Here is a 15782-nt window from a genome sequence, read left to right as displayed (position 1 = left end):
GGCTCACTGACGCTTAGGGACAATTCTGATTGAAGGGAGAGAGCAGTTAACCAGGCCGGTGTTTGCACAACTTAACTTATCAGAGTCTTTTAGTGTTGATACTGGTGTTGATGCTGAACCATCATTCTAAGGCTATGTGCACACGTAGGAAGGGTCCTCTGCGGGTTCTCCTGCAGCGGATTTGATAAATCTGCAGGGCAAAATACCTGCAGTTATCCCTGCAGATTCATTGCGGTTTGTCTTGCGGTTTCCACTGCAGTGTTACTCCTGCACTTGTTTTACTATTGATGCTACATATGCAGCATCAATAGTAAAAAGATCCAATGTTAAAAATAATTTAAAAAATGGTTTATACTCACCCTCCGACGTCCCGATCTCCTCGGCGCTGCACGCGGCGGTCTGGTTCCATAGATGCTATGCGAGAAGGACCTTTGTGACGTCACGGTCATGTAACCACGATGTCATCGCAGGTCCTGCTCGCATAGCAACCCTGCGACCGGATGGCCACGTGCAGCGCTGAGAGGCGGGAGGACTTCAGGGGCCATCAGGAGGTGTGTATATCATTATTTTTTATTTTAATTCTTTTATTTTTACACAAATATGGTTCCCAGGGCCTGGAGGAGAGTCTCCTCTCCTTCACCCTGGGTACCATCCACACATGATCTGCTTACTTCCCGCATGGGGGGCATAGCTCCATGCGGGAAGTAAGCGGATCAATGCATTCCTATGTATGCAGAATCGCCACGATTCCGCACAAAGAAGTGACATGCTGCGGATTGTAAACTTCTGCGTTCCCACGCGTTTTTTCCGCAGCATGTGCACAGCGTTTTCGGTTTCCCATAGGTTTACATTGAACTGTAAACTCATGGGAAACTGCTGCGGACCCGCAGCTGCAGAAATGCTGCGGATCCGCAGCAAAATCCGCAACGTGTGAACATGGCCTAACAGTCCTTCTAAGGTCTAATCTTGCGCTTTGCTGTTTGTATCAGATACATCTGCATTTAGCTTAGGGACAGTTGCAGAAGCATGGAGCATTGCAGAATACAGTGTATTGGCAGGGTTTGGCATTTTGTAGCCTATTGCTAAATATACAGCTGCTGGATGTGACCACATTCTATTTTTGGAGGTGAAAAAATTGACAATGTCATTCATAAAGAATTATGTGCTTTGTGTTACATTGTGGTGGTATATAACACTCCAAAAATATGTTGAAATATTTCTCTCTGGATTCAATTAATCATCTATAGAGTATTACGTGCTTTGTTTTATATTTCGGTGGTACTGTTTATCACATTTCAAAAAAATGTTGAAATTTTTTTCTACATTCAGTTAGTCATCCAAAGAGTACTGCATGCTTTCGGTTAAATTTCAGTGATATATAACACTCCAAAAAAGCATCCACAAATTTTAATGGATTAAAGTAGTAATCCATACAGTGTAATGTGATTGGTGGGCGACATGACGAAAAATATCTGGCACGACAGAGGAGGTGGCAGGAGCCTGTGGTCAGGAACCATCCACCTTCCAGGAAAAACCAAGTCCCGAACCCAGGCTGCAGCCTTCACCCTAGGGGTTCTTGCGGACTGGGACAGGAGAGTCAAGATTCAGCACCTAGTGAGCGGACTGCAGGGCCTAGGCTGGTCAGAAAAGAGAAGGAGGTGAGCCAGGACCAGGGCTGGAGAAATGGTAGTGGGCTCGCTATCCACAAGGTATCAAGGGTTGGCATTCCAAGCGGAGGTAGTTATGTATGACCGGCAGTGGAGATGAAAGTTCATAGAAGAGCTTGGAACCTTTCATCACTTCTCATTCAACCACAAGTCTGTAGAAATGGAATACTTGGCTGAAAGAGCTGAGAGCTGGAACTAGGGTTATGTTTCTCAAAACGCTCCTACATCGCTGGTATGCAGTGGGTGTGATCCGAGAAGGAAGGAGCAAGATGAACCCTTCATTCAAATTGAAAGGCCTGGGAGATGCTCCATGAGGTGGCTTGAAACAGGGATACCACCCACAAAAGATTGGACTATGCATGGTTTCCCCACCTCCTTTGCGGGAGAAAACAATGGTGCAGGTGACAGGTGGGCTGTCATCTATTTCTACATGTCTGGAGCTCCAACATAACCCCAAGTCAGGCCACTTACAGCCCAGGCACCTGGGAATCAGGCTCCAGGAAGCTAATGGAGGCAGTCCCCCCACCCTCCCAAGGAAGGAGAAGAAGAAGAGGACACCTGAAGACTATTATTGTAGTACCCTGCTTATATTTTTTCCTGGCATTGCATTTTGTGCTAAGCCTTTATGAGTGTAGGAGTACATCAATTATACTTTCAAAATATTTGAATGACTCCCACCAGTTGTGGGTTTTATGGGGTCTATGGATGACCGAATGATCCTTTTTATAATTTTTTCCTTCCTTTGCACTTTTTGCAAAGTCTTTATGAGACCTTTCAGTTATTGCCTTTCAGGGGTCTATGGATGACTGTCCATCTTTACAATTTTTTTCTAGCTTCGCACGCACTTTGTGCAAAGTGTTTATGAGTGTAGGCATGCCACAGCTACACTTCCAAAATATTTGAAGCCCACCAGTTGTTGCCTTTCAGGTTTTATGGATGACTGAATGACAGTCCTTATAATTTTTTCCTAGCTTTGCAGTTTGTCCAAAGCCTTTATATGTGTAGCAGAACAACAGCAACTACACTTTCAAAATATCTGAATGAGGCCCACCGGTTGTTACTTTTCAGGGGTCTATGGATGACTGGATAACCCTTCTTATAATTGCATTTGGCAACCCATAAACTACACTTTGAAAGTATTTATGTTCAAAACAATTTCTGGATTGATTTTGTCATCCATACAGTTTAATGTGGTTATTGTTACATTACAGTGAAATAGAAAACTAAGAAAAAAATGTTAAAAATGTTTTCCTGGATGCAACTAGTCATCCATTCAGTTTAAAGTGAAATGGTCAGCAGGATTTTGCTAACTAAACTACAGACACTGACAGGTTGGCACTGTTATACTGATTAAAATCATACCTGGGGTGATGAAATCCACCTTATGGTTCATGTATAATCAGTGTTAGAACTTTTCAGTTAATGAGTTGCCCGTGCTCCGGGGCAGGACTGCAGGCGGAGTATTATCTTCCTACTCTAAGCCAGAGAAACCAAGGAAAGTTCTGCCCACAGGCCCATTCTGAAGCACAAACAGTCTGTCTCTATGATGAGGAACATGTTTGTGCTTCGGAGTGGGCCTGTGGACAGTTCTTTCCTTGGTTTCTCTGGCTTTGAGCAGGAAGATAAGACTCTGCTTAAGGTCCCACCCCGGAGCATGGGCATATCATTAGCTGAAACTTCTAACATTGATTACACATTAACCACAAGACGGATTTCTTCACCCCAGATATCATTTTAATCAGTTTAACACTGCCAGCCTGACAGTGTCTGTACTTTATTTAGCAAAATCCTGCTGATATGTTCACTTTAAAGTGCATTGTGTAAAATTACAGTGGTTTAAAATTTTTAAAAACTGCTTGGACTGGTACAGTTCACAAAATATTTTTGTTCTAAAAATTTACTATTGTCATTCATATTGTAAAACCTGCTTTGTGTAAAATTTTGTAGGTTCGAAATAAAAACAAAAACTAGCTTGCTACAAGTGTACAAATTTGGTTGTTTAAAAATTGACTATTGTCATACATACAGTAGAACCTGCTTTGTGTGAAATTTCACTGGTACAAATTTGGTCCCTCAATACTTGGCCCCCAGCCACCACTATTTCTCTTTGTGGGGTCCATTTTTTCCTGTTACCATTGTGAAAATAAAAAATTTAGGGCTAAAGAACATTTTTCTTAAAAAATGTGTTTTTTTTATTTTCACAGCTCAACATTACAAATTTTTGTGAAGCAGCTGACCTGTTATTTTTAGGCTGAGGGAGGGGCCATCCAGGGGTTCACCCAACACTATAGCCTGACATCAACCCCACAACAATTACCCCACTTGTCTTTGCAACAAGTGAGAAGAGCAGGGCAAAGCACCAGAATTGGTACATCTACTATATGCACCATTACAAGGATGGCTGTGTGCTAGTTTTCTTAGACTGGGAGGAGCAATATCTATGGCCCCTTACCAGTGGGAGAATATCAGTTCCCAACTGTAGGCCTTGGCTTGGCTGGGTGTCAAAAATGGGGGTGACCTCACGCCATTTATTTAGATTATAATTTTTTTCATTAAAAAAAAATGGCATGTGGACCCCTCTGTTTTTGATAGCCATCCAAAATAAAGCTGACAGATGAGGGCTGCAGCCAACAGCTGTCTGTTTTGCCTGCGCTAATTGTCAAAAATAGAGAAGCCCCCATGACATTCTTTAAACTTACTGCACATGTGAAGGCTGGTTAAAACTCTCATCATTGTATGCCTGCTGTCGCTGCTATAAGCAAGAGCAGGCATACAATGATGAGAGTTGTATTCTCATCAGCCAACGCTTGTGACCGGCGGTGATCTTTTTACCGCCGGTCACAGCTTCTGACTCACACACTGTCATCCTTCTCTGTATGCCACATTCTGACCAATGGTAATAAATTTACCACCGATCAGAGCAAGTGTTTCTCATGCTGTCACACAGATGACAGCATAGGAAATGCCCAATGTTCAGGCTGCCGAACACGAACACGAACATGGTCAACACCACGAAGTCTAGGTGTTCTGTACAGACCCCGAACTTTACCGTTCGGGTTCGCACATCACAATTTATGATGTCTTTATCCCATAGTAGGACAAACAAAATGGGGTGAATTAATTAATTTTTAGAGTTACATTTTTGCTTTTCAGATCATGGGCACAAGTGAATTATTCCCTAAAATTCTTTACCTTCTCTATCCCTTTGAGGTATCACTGCTGGACATAAATGTACAATGATAACTTTCTGTTAAAAGTGCCCATTTTAATTAAATCCCAAAGCTGAAAATATACTAGACTATATAATCTACTAGTATACTTAAAACATTAAAGGACTAAATGGAATAGAGATAAGGGATAAGGGTGACAAGGGTAGAGTGTTCTCAGCCAATTTTTAAAGCCCATAAGGATGAGTTAATGCCTTCCATCCCAATATACTGTTTCATCAAATCATTGATGTTGCATAACCCACCTTCTGTTTCAATGATGAAAGCATAACAAACAGTAGTTAGATAGCTAAATAGTATGCCTGCAGGATAAGATATTTCTGTGGTTCTAAGGATCACAAGTGTTGTAGATATACTGTTCTAGTATTTTTCTGTAAAACCAATTTGACATACAGGTCCTTCTCAAAAAATTAGCATATAGTGTTAAATTTCATTATTTACCATAATGTAATGATTACAATTAAACTTTCATATATTATAGATTCATTATCCACCAACTGAAATTTGTCAGGTCTTTTATTGTTTTAATACTGATGATTTTGGCCCACAACTCCTGATAACCCAAAAAACCTGTCTCAATAAATTAGCATATTTCACCCGTCCAATCAAATAAAAGTGTTTTTTAATAACAAACAAAAAAAACATCAAATAATAATGTTCAGTTATGCACTCAATACTTTGTCGGGAATCCTTTGGCAGAAATGACTGCTTCAATGCGGCGTGGCATGGAGGCAATCAGCCTGTGACACTGCTGAGATGTTATGGAGGCCCAGGATGCTTCAATAGCGGCCTTAAGCTCATCCAGAGTGTTGGGTCTTGCGTCTCTCAACTTTCTCTTCACAATATCCCACAGATTCTCTATGGGGTTCAGGTCAGGAGAGTTGGCTGGCCAATTGAGCACAGTAATACCATGGTCAGTAAACCATTTACCAGTGGTTTTGGCACTGTGAGCAGGTGCCAGGTCGTGCTGAAAAATGAAATCTTCATCTCCATAAAGCATTTCAGCCGATGGAAGCATGAAGTGCTCCAAAATCTCCTGATAGCTAGCTGCATTGACCCTGCCCTTGATGAAACACAGTGGACCAACACCAGCAGCTGACATGGCACCCCACACCATCACTGACTGTGGGTACTTGACACTGGACTTCAGGCATTTTGGCATTTCCTTCTCCCCAGTCTTCCTCCAGACTCTGGCACCTTGATTTCCGAATGACATGCAAAATTTGCTTTCATCAGAAAAAAGTACTTGGGACCACTTAGCAACAGTCCAGTGCTGCTTCTCTGTAGCCCAGGTCAGGTGCTTCTGCCGCTGTTTATGGTTCAAAAGTGGCTTTACCTGGGGAATGCGGCACCTGTAGCCCATTTCCTGCACACGCCTTTCCACACCAGACTCAGTCCACTGCTTCCTCAGGTTCCCCAAGGTCTGGAATCGGTCCTTCTCCACAATCTTCCTCAGGGTCCGGTCACCTCTTCTCGTTGTACAGCGTTTTCTGCCACATTGTTTCCTTCCAACAGACTTACCATTGAGGTGCCTTGATACAGCACTCTGGGAACAGCCTATTTGTTGAGAAATTTCTTTCTCGGTCTTACCCTCTTGCTTGAGGGTGTCAATGATGGCCTTCTTGACATCTGTCAGGTCGCTAGTCTTACCCATGATGGGGGTTTTGAGTAATGAACCAGGCAGGGAGTTTTTAAAAGCCACAGGTATCTTTTGCATGTGTTTAGAGTTAATTAGTTGATTCAGAAGATTAGGGTAATAGGTCATTTAGAGAACCTTTTCTTGATATGCTAATTTATTGAGACAGGTTTTTTGGGTTATCAGGAGTTGTAGGCCAAAATCATCAGTATTAAAACAATAAAAGACCTGACAAATTTCAGTTGGTGGATAATGAATCTATAATATATGAAAGTTTAATTGTAATCATTACATTATGGTAAATAATGAAATTTAACACTATATGCTAATTTTTTGAGAAGGACCTGTATAAGCCTTTGCTTGATATTGGGTGAAGAAGGGGATACACTGCTTCTTATCTGCATATTGCTGGATAGTTTACTGTTTCCATGCTTTTCTAGATGTACGCATGCATTCATACATGGTACAATGAGTCTTGGACATATGGATCGTATGATGGTGTTTACTGAATCAAAGTCATCAGCATTTAGCTTTAAACTGTTGGAGCCTGTTTTCCTTTATTTTTCCTTTTATCCAGAAAAGCTTGCAGTTACGTTCTGTCAGCAAGTTGCATGGCAGCCTTTGTGCACTGAATATGTTTGCATGTTCTTATAATGGAAATGAGGCCACATGTTTTCTGCCTTCTATTTGGATTATTCAACATTTTCCATGTTCGCACTAAGTTATTGTCGTTACTCATCAATTTGTACTTCATAAATTGAAAATAATTAAATTCTGTGTGGCTACATTATTTACTTTTATGTTTGTTGTCCTTTTTTAAACTTAGGATGTTTTTTATTCTCAGACCACACGTTCTTGCATCCAAGAAAACATCAACCATTTATAGGCTACGTATGTCACACAGAAGGTTCATGGGATAAGAATTCTGGAATGTGAATTTCTGCGTAAGAATCATTTCGTAATTAACTCTGAAGAAAATGTGACCATCTGTTTTTCCTATGTCTTTTTTTTGGGGCTGAGCTGATATTTATTTCACTTCGGCCAAGTTTTGTTTACTTGTACCTTAACAGTATTTGAGAGCCTTGTATAATGCTTCATGAGTTTTTGTTAACAAAAATTAGGCTGAAATTTTTTTATTTGCATAATTCAAAATAATAGTGCTATTATAAAATTACAAGGAAGGCTATGATACAAAAAAATTCTTAGTCCTTATTTTCACATAACTATATACACACATATTATGGGCATATATTCAGTTAAAAGTGCAAGAGCGCCATTGAGAAATCTATAATAGGTAGTGATGAGCGAGTATACTTGTTGCTCGGGTTTCCCTGAACACGCGTGGGTGGTCTCTGAGTATTTCTGAGTGTTTGGAGATTTAGTTTTTGTTGACGCAGCTGCAACTAGCCGCTAGCTGCACCTAGCCAGCCTGAGTACATGTGGGGGGGTTGCCTGGTTGCTAGGGAATCCCCACATGTATTCAAGCTGTCTAGCAGCGTACATCATTGCGCTGCCACAACAAAAACTAAATCTCCGAGCAGTCACAAATACCCGGAGACTACCCGAGCGTGCTCGGGAAAACCCAAGCAACGAGTATACTCGCTCATCACTAATTATAGGGCCTTCTGGATTCATTCCTTAAAAAGAAAAAATATATTATGCATACTTTAGATGAGCAGACCTAACAAACATTGTCTGGAAAGACCTCAGATCACATAAAACCTAACGTAGTAAAAGCCATAAAAAATCTAATATTAACCTCACTGCTCACCTCCGTTGCTCATTGTCCCCTGTATGGTCCTCAGTGACTCTTCTTACCATCACCGCTCACTGAAACCCAGTGCATCCTAACGCTAGGCCGGCTGTGACTAGGCCTGTGTGATCTCTGTACATACATACCAGAGTGCTGGTTGTAAGGTCTGTGTGCTTGGCATGACCAAAGATATCCCAGCTGGGAGTCATGGGAATAGACCTAGGTTTTCAGTGCACTGCAGCGGCAAGAAGTGCTGAGAACCATACAGGGGAGAGCAAGCAGTGGAAGTGGCCGGAGAGGTGACCAATGAGGTTAGGATTACAGTTTCTATTTTTTAACCTTTGGTCAAACCTCCATAGGTCAATTTGTGTATATCAAATTACCAAAAATTTTGGATCATATTGATTTTTTTAAAATTTTAACAGAATTCAATTCCACTCAAATAAATCTGCGTAAATGTAATGTATACTATATGCAAGAAAAAGACATTATTTCTAGCGTTCCTTTTCTTTTGTACAGATATGACTTTGTATTGGTGACTTTGCTTTTCTTAAATAGCCATAAACTCTAACAAACATTTATGGTAAATGATTATGGAAATTTATGGTAACTGTGCAGCCTCACTCACTTCAGCTACTGCGACAATATTGCTACAGATTTTTAATCCCTACTTTCTTCTTTCAACTTTGATTTCAGTATTCAGTATGCTTCATGCATTACACTGTCTGCAGCATTTAAGTCACATATGTGTAATGTGTGTATACATATACTGTACTCTCTTTATTATTTATGTCCCTTATGTTGCTTGTGCATATCTATGGTCACAAACCTTATGTCCTTTCCACTATTTGCACGTTGCACTTTATTTTAGGATAATATTCATTTCTATTTACCAATTTCTGCTGTGCTTCCATCATATCAGATTACTTCTTTGTATACATACTTTTTACCTATTTACAGTTATATGAAAAAGTTTGGGCACCCCTATTAATCTTAAGCTTAATGTTTTATAAAAATTGTTTAAATTGTTTTTTTTTTGCAACAGCTATTTCAGTTTCATATATCTAATAACTGTTGGACACAGTAATGTTTCTGCCTTGAAATGAGGTTTATTGTACTAACAGAAAATGTGCAATCTGCATTCAAACAAAATTTGACAGGTGCATAAGTATGGGCACCCTTATCATTTTCTTGTTTTAAATATTCCTACCTACTTTTTACTGACTTGCTAAAGCACTTTTTTTGGTTTTGTAACCTCATTGAGCTTTGAACTTCATAGCCAGGTGTATGCAATCATGAGAAAAGCTACCTAAAGTGGCCACTTGCAAGTTGTTCTCCTGTTTGAATCTCCTCTGAAGAGTGGCATCATGGGCTCTTCAAAACAACTGTCAAATGATCTGAAAACAAAGATTATTCAACATAGTTGTTCAGGGGAAGGATACAAAAAGCTGTCTCAGAGATTTAACCTGTCAATTTCCACTGTGAGGAACATAGTAAGGAAATGGAAGAACACAGGTACAGTTCTTGTTAAGGCCAGAAGTGGCAGGCCAAGAAAAACATCAGAAAGGCAGAGAAGAAGAATGGTGAGACCAGTCAAGGACAATCCTCAGACCACCTCCAGAGAGCTGCAGCATCAACTTGCTGCAGATGGTGTCACTGTGCATCGGTCAACTATACAACGCACTTTGCACAAGGAGAAGCTGTATGGGAGAGTGATGCGAAAGAAGCCGTTTCTGCAAGCACGCCACAAACAGAGTCGGCTGAGGTATGCAAAAGCACATTTGGAGAAGCCAATTTCTTTTTGGAAGAAGGTCCTGTGGACTGATAAAACCAAGATTGAGTTGTTTGGTCATACAAAAAGGCATTATGCATGGCGGCCAAATAACACAGCATTCCAAGAAAAACACTTGCTGCCCACAGTAAAATTTGGTGGAGGTTCCATCATGCTTTGGCGCTGTGTGGCCAATGCCGGCATCGGGAATCTTGTTAAAGTTGAGGGACGCATGGATTCCTCTCAGTATCAGCAGATTCTTGACAATAATGTTCATGAATCAGTGACAAAGTTGAAGTTACGCAGGAGATGGATCTTTCAGCAAGACAATGATCCAAAACACCGCTCCAAATCTACTCAGGAATTCATGCAGAGGAACAATTACACTGTTCTGGAATGGCCATCCCAGTCCCCAGACCTGAATATCATTGAACATCTGTGGGATCATTTGAAGAGGGCTGTCCATGCTCGGCGACCATCAAACTTAACTGAACTGGAATTGTTTTGTAAAGAGGAATGGTCAAAAATACCTTCATCCAGGATCAAGGAACTCATTAAAAGCTACAGGAAGCGACTAGAGGCTGTTATTTTTGCAAAAGGAGGATCTGCTAAATATTAATGTAACTTTTCTGGTGAGGTGCCCATACTTATGCACCTGTCAAATTTTGTTTGAATGCAGATTGCACATTTTCTGTTAGTACAATAAACCTCATTTCAAGACAGAAACATTACTGTGTCCAACAGTTATTAGATATATGAAACTGAAATAGCTGTTGCAAAAAAAAAACAATTTAAACAATTTTTATAAAACATTAAGCTTAAGATTAATAGGGGTGCCCAAACTTTTTCATATAACTGTATGTTATTTGTGAGCGCATTCAGTGCCATCACTTACCGTACTAGTTAATAAATGTATTTTTACTTTATAAACACCTTCATTGGCTTTATACCTTTTATCGTGCAAAAAGTAACCTGTGTTTCGGTGTTTCCTCTTTTTGGTTTTCTGATAATAATATGGGCAACTAGGTGGTTGTTGTGTAGGCACAAGCACCGTCAGCATGTATTAGCTCATCTGTGTCAGGCTGACCAGAGTCAATGACAATCAGTCCTCAGTGGGAGGTGTATGGTCTTGGTCCTCTGCATCCACTCAGCCCATGAGCAGCTTGTAGTGCTACCCTTCTGGAAGCATGGTTCCTCAAGTCCTCCTCCTCCTCATCCTCTAAAGCTGTCCCTAGGCTGGACCTCTTGCCTCATAGTACAAGGTTTGTGTGGCTCAGAGCAAACAGATTTATGTAATGTAGCAGTAGGATTCTTTGCAACAGAGAACAAGCTTTTTATACAACAGAGGAATTGGAGTTTTCTTCGCCTTTGAGTACTAGGTTTATATGGCACATAGCAATATATTTTTTTTGCCAGAGAACAAGGTTAATATGGCATAGAGCAACAGGATTTTTTTGCCACAGAGCTACAGGCTTTTGTGGCACAGATCGGAAGGCTTTCATGGCACAGATCAACAGGCTGTTAGGGCAGTCTACACAACACTGCTATGCCACACAACAACAGGCTTTTAGGGCAGTCTAAACATTGCTGCTATGGCACACGTGAATAGTTTTTTCGGGCAAAGAGCACAAGGCTTATATGGCACAAAACATGAGGCTGATATGGCACAGAGAACCACACTTACAATGCATGAGGAACAGAATGGTGGCGTAACCCATAAGCCAGCCTTTATACAGGCAGGGTCACATGGTACACCGGCCAACCACAACCATGCCAATACTTGGCATGGCTGGGATGGCTTTGGAAGTTCCCATGACCTAATAGCTTGTTGACTGGCTGCACAGTAGCTTTTCAACTAGCTTTATTTGGCTGGCGAACACAAACATTATGACGGACTTCTGGAAAAAGTCATTGCTCGGGGTCCGTGCAGAAACGCTAGGAGTCTGGTACAAACACCAAACTTTACAGTTCTAGTGTTAAGCATAGAGATCCTGCGGCTGCACAGGGGGAGTCTCGAGCCAAGTCCTCTGCGGTCTCCTATTCTTCAGCCAAAGAGGATCCTGTTCAGCAGATATGACGGTCCCAGCGTCTTGCTCAGGCTGATGCTATACGTTTGGTTGCTGCTGCCGTCCCAGGTTCAGCTATAGCAACCAGCATTATTCAGCAGTGAGCAGATGCTCCTGGGACTAAGTCCTGCTTTTCTCCATCTGAGCATGCCTGTGAGATGACCACTCATTGGTGGTCGGAGGTCACATGCTCAAGTACTCAAGCAACTCGGATTGGGCCATCAGCAAGGTCCTGGAAGGCTGCAGCTATAAAAGGATTGCACAACCACACGGCCATCCGCTAGTATATCCTATAATCGTGGTGTGTTTGTGTGCAAGCATGCATGTCTCAGGTCAAATCTCCTAATGATCCCCTACCCTTTGGTTGTGTAGGAGTATTGGGCGATTGGAGTTAGAGACAGCGCCTAGTAGTGGCATTGCCTGTACACCACTGTGCACTCAGTCCACACTTCACAGTAGTTAGTGTCAGTTTGGCATTCGCCTGTGTGGCGCTGCACGCACTCTGTGCGCTAAATTTCTTATTTACATTTGTTAGTGGCGTTCGCCAGTGCAGCGCCACGTGCACTCCATGCGCTAAATTAATCCTGAGGTTCTGTGAAGCAACAGACTCGGCTGCGGTTCACCGGGTGACTGTTAACCCACATGTGTTCATTACTATACCGCCATATTGTGTCCGCCATTACCGAGCAGCAGTTAACATCTCTGCAAGGTGGACCCCATGCTGTGAGCACACCTCATTATTATCCTTATATTTATTTGGTGTGTTCCGCCAGCCCTAACATCTAGTTCGCTCATCACTATATACTGTATTTCACAACTGTACCTTGGCAGTATCACTGACCCCTTTTTTCTAGGATCTTTCATTCATACAGAAAATGTACCCACTAGCCCCTTTCTTGTCTCCCTCCTTTTTAATGTAAACTACAATAAAATAAATTATTATATACAGTAGCATTGACTCTTGGTTCTCCGATTTTGCATATTTAATTGACTGGCTGTGAATAGATGGGTACTAAGATTTATTGACCAATATGCTAAACTGGAACATTTTGGAAACACGTGAAAAAACAGCAGAACCCCTTTTTGAAATCTTGACATAGGTTTTGGTGTTTTCCTGGTAGTATAAATTCCCAAATTGAGCAGTAAGTTGTACCTCTACTTCTTATTTATTTCTGCAGTACCACATCACGGAGCGTTGTTCATTTTTTTCTTTTTAAAAAATAGAAGAAATAATACCTTTCACAAAGCTACAATTAAATTAGAAGTATTGCCCTCCCTAAAGGTATAATTTCTACTTCTACTACTAGCTATCCCATTAATGTCCATGCCATGAAGATTACATTATAAAATTGCATCCATAATAATAATCTAGAAGATTAATCTAATGCATCACATATTTTTCAAGTAGTAGTAGAAAGAATAAGTAATGCAAAGTTGTTAAATCTTTTAATTTAGTGTTCCAAAAAAGTTAAAACACTGTACATAACAGAACAAGCTATGACACTAAAGAATTAGGTAAATCAATGTATAAGGAGTAAACTTTCACTGATAATTATGCCAAAGTATAATTTTCTGTTGGTTTAGAACGGATAGTTTTCTCACTCTTTACTCTTACTCGATGACAGGAATAAGGGTTTATTCACACTACCATCAATAATCAGCAGGTGGCAATGGTTGGTTGTGATGTCAGTATATTTCTTTCAGAAAATGGGATCGCAAAATCTTAAATGCTATTGGTGGACAAGATACAAACGCTGAAAATGGGAGGCTGGGAGTTGTTACATGAGCCATTACAGCTAGAGAGCTGCTGTAAAAAGGGTTGTCCATCCAGCTGTGGATGGAGACTGTAACTGTTATCATGTAATTCTCAGCTCTCAGTTATCATTCATATTCTTTTATTTTACAATTATTTTGCTAATAATCACATAAAATATTTTAATAAATGAATGTTATCTTCTTTTACCATTGTTCAAGACGGAAGAGAAAGCAGAAGACTTTCACATACAGTTGTGCTCAAAACTTTACATACCCTGGCAGAAATTTTGCTTTATTGGCCTTTTTTCAGAGAATATGAATAATGCCAAAACGTTTTCTTCATTTATGGTTAGTGGATGGGTGAAACCATTTATTGTCAAACTACTGAGTTTTCTCTTTTTAAATCATGATGAAAACCCAAAACATCCAAATGACCCTGATCAAAAGTTCACATGCCCTGGTGATTTAGGCCTGATAACATGCACAGAAGTTGACACAAATGGGTTTGAATGGCTACTGAACGTAACATCCTCACCTGTGACCTGTTTGCTTGTAATCAGTGTGTGCACATAAAAGCTGAGTTTCTGGAATCCAGACAGACACTGGCATCTTTCATCCAGACACTGACGTTTCTGGATTGTGAGTCATGGGGAAAGTAAAAGACTATTCAACGGATCTATGGGAAAAGGTAGTTGATCTGTATATAACAGGAAAGGGATACAAAAAGATATCCAAGGAATTGATAATGCCAGTCAGCAGCATTCAAACTGTGATTAACAAATGGAAAATCAGGGGCTCTGTAAAAACAAAACCACGATAAGGTAGACCAACAAAAATTTTGTCCACAAATACCAGGAAAATTGTTCGGGATGCTAAGAAAAACCCACAAATAACATCAGCTGAAATACAGGTGTCTCTGAAAACTAGTGGTGTGGCTGTTTTAAGATGCATAATAAGGAGGCACTTGAAGAAAAATGGGCTGCATGGTTGAGTCGCCATAAGAAAGCCAAATGCCACAAAGTATCTCACCTACAAAATGCAAAACAGCACAGAGACAAGCCTCAAACTTCTGGAACAAGGTAATTTGGAGTGATGAGACCAAAATTTAACTATTTGGCCACAACCATAAAAGTTACTTTTGGAGAGAGGTTAAAAAGGCCTATGGTGAAAGGAGCACCATTCCTACTGTAAAGCACGAAGGTGAATTGCTGAAGTTTTGGGGTTGTATGAGCTACAAAGGCACAGGAAACTTGGTCAAATTTGAAGGAAAATTGAATGCAGCAGGTTATCAGCAAATACTGGAGGGAAATTTGCAATCATCATCCCGGAAGCAGCGCATGGGACGGCCTTGGACATTCCAATATGACAAGGATCTGAAGCACAAGGCCAAGTCGACCTGTCATTTCCTACAGCATAAGTGAAGTTTCTGAAGTAGCCATCTCAGTATCCTGACCTAAATATCATTGAGCCACTCTGGGGACATCTCAAGCGCTTAGTTCATGCTAGACAGCCCAGGAATTTACAGGAACTGGAGGCTTTTTGCCGAGAAGAATGGGCAGCTTTACCATCTGAGAAAATATAGAACCTCATCCACAACTACCACAGAAGACTACACGCTGTCATTGATTTTAGAGTGGACAATACACGGTATTAAGAAATGGGGTATGCAAACTTTTGATCTGGGTCATTTGGATGTTTTGGGTTATCAATATGATTTAAAAAGAGAAAAGTAGTAGTATGACAATAAATGGCTTCACCCAACCACTAACCATGAGTGGAGAAAATTTTTTGGTGTTATTCATATTCTCTGAAAAAAGGCCAAGAAACCAAAATTCTGCTGGCGTATGTAAACTTTTGAGCACAACAGAATGTTCATGCAATGATAGCTATTATTTTTTTTCTGTTTG

The 15782-nt window shown here is 40.7% G+C and overlaps 1 long non-coding RNA gene across 1 annotated transcript in view; it reads left to right on the top strand.

Moving 5' to 3' along the window:
- The window catches only part of LOC143809877 (uncharacterized), a 285078-nt gene that overhangs the window by 162261 nt on the left and 107035 nt on the right, over positions 1-15782 (top strand). Inside the window, exon 2 of the long non-coding RNA XR_013222505.1 lies at positions 7375-7474. This is a non-coding gene — a long non-coding RNA (uncharacterized LOC143809877). The remainder of the gene's footprint in view (positions 1-7374; positions 7475-15782) is intronic.

The sequence above is a fragment of the Ranitomeya variabilis genome, chromosome 2 (assembly GCF_051348905.1).
Source record: "Ranitomeya variabilis isolate aRanVar5 chromosome 2, aRanVar5.hap1, whole genome shotgun sequence".
NCBI lineage: Eukaryota > Metazoa > Chordata > Amphibia > Anura > Dendrobatidae > Ranitomeya > Ranitomeya variabilis.
Note: the sequence above shows the minus strand (reverse complement) of the source record. Positions and strands in the feature narration are given on the sequence as shown.